Consider the following 8,649-nt stretch of genomic DNA (forward strand, 5'->3'; position numbering starts at 1 on the left):
TTATCGGCCGCGACGATTTGAAATCGTCGCAAAACAAATTGACGCCAAAATCGTCGCCAGCAGAAATGGCCATAAGATCTGTCAAATCAACTGTGAACAAAATTTTATATACTCAATAATCATATTATTTCCCAAAATTGAGCCCTGTTTTTAATGCAGATTGACATTATTTACTAATAAAACTAACATAATTTCAGAATAAAGATGTTGGCGACGATTTTGATAGCGCCTAAAAAATGGTCGGCGCGTTTTGTTACCAAGGAAACAGACAATAATTTATGACTTTTCATATTTTATTCACCATAGTGTACAGTCCGGTCTACGAAAACAAAAGATATTTTAGTTACTTAAGGCCTGGGACGGGACTTGCAAAGAGGAAAAAATGTAACTTCATCTGCAACCAGCAAGCGCTGTCACGAATTGTCAGATGCAACCAGCACCTTTTTGTGTGAAAGTATTGGTATCCCTCGAAAAGTATTCCGACACACACAAAAAAAAATCGTTGGTAAAAATCAAAGAAACGTTGGTAAAATTAAGAAAATTAGTTAGTGATTTTCAGTAGAAAGTATAAGACTGTTAAATCCACAAGTGCAAGAATGTCACTTCGGTAAGAACTGTCACAGGAGTTGACTATTCAAAATGACATTATCTTCTCAAAACTAAATGTGTATTAGTATTTTACTTTCGAATCAACAGTTTAGCTTTCAAAACAACAATTAGTACATGCTTTCAATTTGAGTCTAATATGTCAGAGTAAAATTTAACGTTTTCAAAATTAAGTATTCCGTTTTCATTTCATTTATTATTTTTATTCACGAATGCTATATTAATATGCAATAAAAACATATTACAAACCATTTTACATATAAAATATATATAAAAACTGCGCCTTAGGCCTTTTTCCTCTTCCATGAATTCTGATTCATATCTCTGCAGCTCTTCAAGGAAACCGCACTGCCAGAATCATTACCTTCTGTGTAGGCAGATGTTTTCTCCCGTTACTTCCGATAGACCACATCTCCGATGATGTTAAAGTTGGTGTATGTAGATAAGGTCGAGTCTATAAAATATTGAAAAAATAATTCAATTGACTGCATTGAGTTATTAGCATACAACATTACAACATAAAGCCCCATTCCCTGTACTTAAAATGGGTGGCACATAGCAATTTTGTGTCAAAAAAACATTGTGGCTGTCTTGCTTCACATACCACTATCTAATTTTCCTTACCTTACTGTCAAGGACCTTCGTAATCGATTCCCGGCATTGAATCTTCACATCGCCTCGTTCGATCCTCGAAGACCGTGCTGTACTCCATAACGTTTTCCGGTGTTTTGCTCTCTACCTCCTTGGCAATGTTTTCAATTCGTTGGCTTTGATGAATTGATTGACGCCTCGTTTGTTCCAATTGGTGTCAGCTGCGATACTTTCTCGAGCAGCTCCTCATCGCTGTGCGGGTCTGCTTCGTCGATCGTACGATGTTCCACTCGTTGGACCTTGGTTACTTTCATGCCCAGGTCTGGGTTCTTGGGGACCATGTAGTTGACCACTTTACAATAATGGTAGATTTCCTGGCCGAACAGCTAGAACATCCTGATGGGTGGGAAAAACTGGAAGTTGTGGATTGGATTGGTTGCTTCGGAGGCCAGGGGAGCTTTCGGTACTTTGGTTTTGGTGGTTCAATCCAGGAGCCTAGAGCGTGCAGTTTTTGATGCTCACGATAGTCCTCTCCTGATGGACTGAACTGTTTTGAGGTTTTCAGTGTCCAAGGTAAAACTACGCAGTGAAGACTGGTGAAGAATCACCCATTTCATCCAGCTTGGCAGTTTGCCCTTTTTTTTCTGCAGAATACGGTCGATGTCATCGTGGGTGATCTCTGAGTCCTTGGACTGGAAAACGTGATTGGCACCGAATTGAATGATGGTCAACATTTCATCCTTGTTGAGTCGATTGATTTTATTGTCCACTAAACGCTTTTGCTGAATGACCCGTTTATCCAGTTTGAGCTTGATTTCCGCACGTACAACGATCTTCTCTTCGGCGGTATTTTCAGTGATAAGATTGAACACACGGACCTGTTTCTTCTGTCCAATTCTGTGAGCACGATCCATAGCCTGTACATTCATCTGAGGGTTCCAATCTGAGTCGTAGATAATGTCTACGTCACCTGTGGCCAAATAGATACCCGCCGGCTGTTCTCAGCACTAGTAATCGTCAATCATTTTCGTACGATCCTCGTGGGGTTCGACCTTCCAGACTGGAATAGCCACGCCACGCCTGTCGATAGCCACGCCAGTAGCAGTAATCCTCCAAAATGTCCAACATGCGTGTCATCTGACTGAAGACCAGTTCTGAAGTTTGATCTACAAGTTTTCCAAAACGTCCATTGTTCTGCTGTTCTGGACCAGACTCAGTACCATAAAACAGGTATGGGTATGGGTGGTTGGTCCTGTTCCGTCTTTCGATGGCGATGGCTGCAAAACAATGTTAAAGATTCCAATTATTTTTCTTACATTTTCTAGAAATATAGGGATATAAACGAACTTTCAAAGACCATTCAAATGAATTCAAAGAATAAAGACTGAGCATGCAAAGAAATTTAAAAAATCGTGCTGTGCAAAAATTTTGATCAATTGAACAATATACCAAAGTTGAACAATTATAAAAACAATGTTTTCTCCTTGAAAACCTCGTTGAAAACGCAAAAAAATTGAAATTCAGTTTTTGGCAAGTGAAAATTAGTAAAATATAGAAAACTGTCATCGAATTACAACCCCCTTATGGACCAACCTCTGAATACGTCCTTGGCATTGCGTACAAAACCAAAATTAAAACTACTCACTTTGTCGGGTGCTCGCGGCGGGTTGCTTCTCTCCTCGGTCGCCTCCTTTCTGTGGTTTGCCCTTCACCTTGGGTGGTGATGATTCCTTTGCCGGGGCCGATAGCATGAAGTAGGAGAAAATCTCCGCCTGTTTCAGCAAAAAATTGAACTGCTTGCCGCGGTCCGTTTCCAGCGTAGCATCGAGTGCGTTATCCAGTTCTTCCGAGTGCGACGATGTAGTGTCGGATTTCGGCTCTTTCTGAAACACAAGTATAACATTAAATTTCACATATAAATGTCGTATGTGGCCTCAAACTTACGAAATGTTCAACATTGCAACGGGCGGCAACGGTCTCGTCCTCCTTGGACATGGTTAAGCGTAGTTTACGTTCGTCGTTATCGCACAAAATGCCTACTCACAAAAAATACACAAATTTACAAACCAAAATTGAATATAAAAGAGCTGCCGGCAAAAGGTGGCGAATGAATTTCTCTTGTTGGCCTTTGGAGCAACTTGATAAACAAAAACGTTTTTCCAAAATTTCCGACTTGACAGATCGTCATGGGCTGCCAGTTAATTTTTTTTTTTGTTGTCATGGTTGCCAGAAAGATTAAAAATGGGAGTAACTTTGATTATTTTACAAATTTTGTTTTGATTGTTTTCACTGTAAAACCAGGAGGGTGAAACGCTTGTCATCCGCGGTACAATGGCACTCTACCCAACATCGGTTTTGGTACTTCGGTTTTTGGTACCCGATTTCTAGGTGGTTTACCCTAATTCAGCTGCTCATGTTGGGTGATAGGCTAGTACGTAGTTAGTGCTTATTGTCGGCAATAAACTTTTCGTGGCGAAAACTTGCTATCAGTGGAGATTTATCGAGCCATTTGTGTTTGTATACCTATTTTGTGTCGAAAAATAGCACGTCAATACGTCTGAAGTTTTGTTATCATGAATTAAACGGAATAATAACAAAAATATTGTTCGCCATATGTTGCTTGAATAATGGGTAGACGAATAAGCCACCTCTTCAGTCCCCTGGTAAAAACAACAATTTTACACTGGGAAAAAACATTCAGATCAAACATTTTGCATTCAATCCAAATATTATAGCACTCAAAAATACCAATTTTTCCTTACTCTTGAAATGAAATGTAGAAAATGTAGAAATCCCAACTTTTTTTTGCTCTGTGGAATGATTTTATTCTACGAGTACTTTTTCACTTTGAAAAGTATTCTACAATAGCCGGACAGATTATTATTGAACAGTTATAAATACATGTTTTATTTCCGATAGGAAAATCTTTATAAAAATAAGTTTACAAATTCGTAAATTGCAAACACGTTTATTGTGCTCAGAAGATTCTACCCGGGATTTAGGTGAAACACTCAAGGAAACAGTTGAGAATTGATGATCAACTGTGATGAAAAGAAGAACAAATGTCAAAACAAGGAAAAAGAAAGCCGTCTTTGCAGGTCTCGTCTCAGCTTAAGGCCACCCGCATAATCATGGACCATACTTAGACCGCATCTGTTATAATTGAAGAGAATAAGTGTTACTGTAGCGATGGTCTCACTAATAGTAGTTAACCATAAATGGACAGTCTCATATACTGTTTCAACAGTAGCTCAGATTGTAAACGGCCAAATGACCATATGAGTAATAGGCGGTTAAGTATAATTAACATTTAAATCCGGTCGTTTTTCCGAACAAAATTTTCGATGTACCATACATCAGTTGGTAGATGTACAATTGAAGAACTATATAATTACACATCGACAGCATGGTATGTATTAACAGTAAGTGTTGATGTAGGGTTGGTATGGTAAATCAAGCTTAAAATTGTATGCTAACAATGAAGCGAATAGTGACAATATATCTTATAACGCATATGTAATTTTGACTGCATGGTATGTCGTTTTTCATTATGCAGGCCAGTATCGACTTAAAAAGTAGAGAGGTTATAGCCTATTCAGATTGGGCTATTTATGACTTTGTTAAGTGAGAGGGTATCCATTTATTACGAGGTGTTCAGACTGCAGCAAGATAATATATCTTGACGTTTCCATGTTTCCTCATTTGCACGCTAATACAGGGTTGAATTCAAGGAGAGTTTTAAAATTTAATTTGCGAAATCAAGCATTTGTGTGGCGGCAATCGAACATTTTTTTCTGAACAAAGTTTCTACGAAAAAAAAATATAAAAAAAATATGAAAAGGGATTTTCGAAGAATATTTGAAGCTCTCATTAAGGATAATGAGCGAAGCTACATTCATTAGTTGGGTGCGCCGTTCTTTGGGGAATCAGACTATTCCTCAATTTATTTTTAAGTTTAAAAAGTATTTTGATTCTGTACTATGATCGAACGGAGATTTGATAGAAAAATTTAGATACTTTTGGGAATTCTCACAAATAAATAAAAAAAAGGACGATTGGACCAATTTTCAAGAAATTTTATCGAATTAAAAATGTATTTCCACTAGTATCTCCATGTATGAAGGGCAACTCAGCAATTTATTTTTTTTTCAAAAATGGAAACTGAACTATTGCGTTCTATTCGACAATCAATGATACAGCTTCTAACAAAATCGAATCGTGTGAATGTGATATAATTTAAACTGGATTTTGGATGAATTAATGCATTACTACTTTATATATACATCCCATTCAAATCGTACAGTTGTCCCACGTGAAAAATGTTGAAATCCAAAGTATATTAAGCCATTCAAGGAGCAGAATTGAAACAATTTATGAAATCATGTTTATTCATCAAATATATTCGTTTTACAACCATTCCTACGTTTTAAATTGTCTTCCGCATTGGCCCATGAACTTTGAAAATTTATTCGATTTGTTTTATTAAATCTAGATTTAAGTTAATTACTTCATGTTAATTCTAGAGAGCATCTGTTTTTTATACAATTCATGTTGAATAAGTGGAGAATAAATAATTATCATTATTATTTTTCATCATATAAAATGCTTTCCACAAAACCATCACAATCCGAGTTATTCTTCAGCGCTCAGAAGATTTCCATCTAACATGCATTCGACCCTGCTGCGACAGAAAGAGCATGACTGTCAACTACGAAACAAAATGAAAACAGAGAGAATTTTCTCTCTGGCAAAGAGAGCGTGACGCTTGTCAGTTTTGTTTTGTTGAATTTCTCCCTGCATTCCAGTTAGAACGAAAGCTCTCTCGTAATAATTGTTCGTAATAAATTCTTTGTGACTCTTTTTAGCGGGTATCTTTTGACAGCGCAAAATGTATGGAATATTACGTAAATAATGACATCATAAAGCGTATTTACCCTGAAACGCCAATTATTATGTCATTAATGGCGTAATCTGAATAGGCTATTACGGAATTTTGTTCAATATTATCAAGGGGAATTTTGACAACTGATCTGCATGGAGCAAATTGCCTGGCAAATTGTCACTTTTACGTACGGAATAATCGAGCAGAATATTTTTCCGATAGTAAAGTGACAGCTCTCATTACTTTACGTGGGAACCTTACAAATGCCAATTTTGTTTTTTGTTCTTTTCATGTGGATACTGCTGTTAGGCCGGTCCCAATGCTGAAGTTGCAATTTCAGTTTGGTACTGCTTGATGTTATAAAATTTATAACTGTCAAAATAGAACTACAACTTGGTGCCCGCAACGCAGAGTTGTAAACGAAATGCAACTTGGTTTTATTTTTTCATAAAACAAAAATAAAACAAACTAACATTTTTCACGGTAGTTTTTACCTAGCATACGAACAAAAATGAGTTTGTCCATCATCTCAAACAAACAAACACAATTAAATAAATTTGAAACTCAGTTTCATTCAAGTTTCAAATCAGGTTTTATTTGCAACAAACCAGTCGAGCAGTTACAAATCAGTTTCAAAAAGTGCTCGAAAAATAAAACTGCAACTTTGCGTTGCGAACTGCTAGTTTCGGTTCTAGTTTGATTTCCAAACACGCCATACAAAACCCAACAGCATTGCGACCGGCCTAAGAATTTTGTTTCGATTCATTACTTTTCCGATTCAGTGAACGGAATTTAACATGTGATTGAGATAGAAAAAGAAATTTCTTTTGTACACGATACCAACTTTTAGATAAAGATTGTCGCTGTCGTCGCTGTCCGGAACATCTTTTGCTGGCGAGGATAGGGGATCTAAATGTCAATGAAGGAAAATCCATACGATTTGACAGTTTGATACCACACATGTTTCGGACAGCAGAACAAAGGGAACTGAAGCGACAATCTTTATCTAGTAACTAAAATATCTTTTACGAAAACCGTAGCCACTATGGTCAAAACTATAGATAGTAGAATCTATTAGGCTTTCAGCGATCGTGTATGTACACGCACGTTTCACTCACACTTTTACTCGGTTTGTTTGCAACCACGAGCAGCTGTCACGGCAAAATCAAATGGGATTGTTTGCAACCACGAACCTGCGTTCGTGTTGGTGAGAAATGTCGGCGAGACCCTAATAGATGAGCGAAAGCATGGCTGAGTCGATTTTTTTGCCCGTGCACACGCGCATATGACGTCACAGCCCTTAACGTTACCATTGAAATCGTGACGTCATGCTCGTTTGGAGACACGTTTGACAGTTCGTTTGGAGACAGAGGATTTATCTTCGCTCATCTATATATTCCACTATCTATAGTCAAAACGTTAATAGACTACACTGAGGAAAATAGACGTATGATTTTAAATCAAATACCTTATGAAAATTTTCCACAAGGAATCGGTATGAATTTCAATATGCTGCCTTATACTAAGGACACACCTGTGGTACTTGTACCATGGTACAAGAGGACAAGAAAATTATTCCAAGACTATCTTTGATAAAGACAATAATCAGTACGGAACTCATTTCAAGATTCTTGTACCATGGTACTTGTACCACCAGTGTGTCATTAGTATTATGAATGATGTTTTTCATTTGAAAAAAAGTGAAGTGCGGCAGACTGGGTGGACGAACCATGGACGTCGGGATCGGGAGGCTGGTATACGTAGACCACACGCCCATCGACGCTTGATTACTCGAGGAGGTAACTGCGTATAAGAAGCACTGTTATTGTCGGCGTAGCACCAACTTAGAATTCGGAAGTCGGGACTTCCGAACCGAACTTTCTTCCGAAGTTTTATCTGTCAAACTAATTAATGCGTTGTTTAGCGCATCTTTAGGTGAATCCAGCGCACTACTTCCGAAGTTGGGAAAGTTGACTATACCTGGAGAAAAATCCAACTTCTGTATAAAAAGCGTTATAATTTTTTTCCGGATAGACAATAGTGGAATAATCAGTCGAAGATTCATAAGGCGCCAGTTATGAATTTCGATAGTCCAGTTCGCTGAGTGTATAGTACGATTACGGTCCAGTACCATTATCATTATAGTTCAACGTGGAACGTAAACCGTGCGTGGAACCGTTCTAATAATGGTTTGGCTATCGTTCACAAAAAAAAATTCAATGTTGTTTATTATTAATATTTCTAATACATTTTTGCCAAAGCAGGCGCTTAATGACATGTATAAGAAAAAACTTATACATCGCATTAGTCACATACATTCGGAAACTTATACTTTTCATTAACTTACGAATGTTATTAGCTTTTTGATATGGGATCATTCATTAGGTGGCATAATGAAGAGTATAGTATTTTCGAATGTTTTTTTTGCCATAACATATAAGGTTATTTTTTTACGTGTTTGATATTAAATATGAGTGAAAACCTTTCAAGTTGCAGATATTTATAAATATGGCAACACTGCTCAACTCGAAAGCTTTCTCTCACCGCAGTTAATGTTGACAAGATTGACA

The 8,649-nt window shown here is 37.3% G+C and overlaps 1 pseudogene; it reads right to left on the reverse strand.

Annotated features, from left to right (window-relative positions):
- Positions 1-940: 940 nt before the first annotated feature.
- LOC134208872 (chromatin-remodeling complex ATPase chain Iswi-like) lies at positions 941-3,221 on the reverse strand (annotated as a pseudogene).
- Positions 3,222-8,649: the final 5,428 nt, after the last annotated feature.

This window comes from Armigeres subalbatus, chromosome 2 (genome assembly GCF_024139115.2).
Source record: "Armigeres subalbatus isolate Guangzhou_Male chromosome 2, GZ_Asu_2, whole genome shotgun sequence".
Lineage (NCBI taxonomy): Eukaryota > Metazoa > Arthropoda > Insecta > Diptera > Culicidae > Armigeres > Armigeres subalbatus.